Genomic DNA, 2,096 nt, shown 5'->3' with positions numbered 1-2,096 from the left:
AACATGCACGCCCTTTCAGCCGTGGGGAGTTATAATGTGACGGTCAATCCCACTATTCGTTGGTAAAAGAGTGGCCCAAGTGTTGGCGGTGGTTGGTGATGACTAGCTGCCTTCCCTCTAGTCTTACACTGCTAAATTAGGGACGGCTAGCACAGATAGCCCTCGAGTAGCTTTGTGCGAAATTCAAAAACAAACAAACCTGTGCTGTCTTCTTTCCAGCAAGGTTTTATTTTCCGTCCTGTAAGTTATTGTTTCTTATGTGTGTTACGATCATGAAATGTTGGTTGAGGCATAACAGTGTGTAATAGTGAACTATGGCTCTTCTTGGAAACGAAAAGTGTTAAAATTCAAGACCTTAGAGACTCGTGGATTAAAGTAACTTATTGACAGGGAAAATTATCTTACTTATTACAAGCGAAAGGTTACGCCTAATCTCTCTTACAAAATTGTATTGATATCAGTTATCAACACCAGTAGAAGTTTATTTGATCGACGCATAGTAAAAGTGACACAAGGTGTGACCTTTTAAAAATAAAATTATATTTCATAATTTCCCTTTCGGACGCTCAAGTGAGTTTATTACTAACTAATTCTCTCAGAGATAAGCAGAGTTAAGTTAAAGCCAAATCATATTGAACTGTCTTACAAGAATAACAACTTTGTGTTTAATTAGCACACTGAGCCAGGTCTGCCATAAGCCGCAGGGAGGATTGTTATCCGTACCACCTACTCCTCTCTCCAGACCTAGATATGCGTTTACAAACTGACTGTCAACAAACTGAAATTTGTACTTTTGTAATAGGATGATTTATTCAACTTTTAATTAAAAGCTTGCACTATACAGACCATCTTGAATTGTGGTTTTATTATAGATTTTGGAATTGAATATCGTATTTTGAGGATTTGTGACAGCAGTCTTAGTGTGAATTTGTTAGACGCTAGTTTACTTTAATTAAATACAGCAATTTATGAGTAATAATGGAGCTTAAAGGCTTATTTTATAACACAAGATATGTGTAATCAATATTTTATGATGGCACCCTAGTGGCACTGTGGTATGTTTGCGGAATTACAACTCTAGAAACCGCGTTTCGATATCCGTGGTGTGCAGAGCGCAGATAGCCCATTATGTAGTTTTGAGCTCAATTCAAAACCACAACTACACTTTAGTATGTATGTTTTTTATTTATTGTATACACAACAAGCAAATCGAATATCTGCCCAAGTTACTATTTTATAATATTTCAATAAGCTACCCAGATCAAAACGACCTAAAACTTTTTAAGGAATTGATTATTAATTTTGTCACCATATGATTGGTAAGTGCACTAGCACACAAACACATTTCTGATTAAAAGGAAATCACAAAAGACACCGGTTAAAGAAACAATAACACAAAATGCTCTGACAATGAGCTTCATATTTGTTTAATATGGTGAATATACGAAATTAATTATTAATTACACTTAAATATTTCGGTTATTTAATAGCAAAATCAGATAGAAGTGGTTAAATACAAATCAGGTTTGTCGCTTTCTTTTATATTAGTGCATAAGTGGATTTATCATTTTTAGGCCAGACAATTGTTTACTGTATGATTTTCATTTCAGACATGTACTTTCGTTGCCTTCTGTTTGGCAAAGTGATCAATAGTCCCGTTGAAATGCAAAGTACCGGGTAATTGGTTTTTTAATTGCAAGAGTTCTCAGATGTTTCAGTCAGATCTTGAGCAATGGTAATGTTTTATCAGTATAAACTTGCTAAAAGATCTTTTCCCATTCTGTGACTGGAAATTTGCAGAAAATGCGAAGGGAAGTAGAAACATTTGGGAAAAGGGAATGTAACTTGGATTTGTGCAGTTTGTTTAGAATATCTAAAAGATTTAATGTAGCATGACCAAAGTTAACTTTACTGATAGCATTTAGATATCTCATTTCGTCGACTCAATCTTCTGGAATATCAGATCTACATTTAGCAACAAATTCTCTAACTTTTGAATGTAGGTCGTTCACTGATATGTCGAGATATTTTCATAAAAAAGAAAACGTCTAATTGATATCCATGTCTGCTCTATATCTTATAGTGTGCCCAGCAGT

This window comes from Tachypleus tridentatus, chromosome 6 (genome assembly GCF_004210375.1).
Source record: "Tachypleus tridentatus isolate NWPU-2018 chromosome 6, ASM421037v1, whole genome shotgun sequence".
Classification (NCBI taxonomy): domain Eukaryota; kingdom Metazoa; phylum Arthropoda; class Merostomata; order Xiphosura; family Limulidae; genus Tachypleus; species Tachypleus tridentatus.
This window is presented reverse-complemented; position numbering follows the sequence as displayed.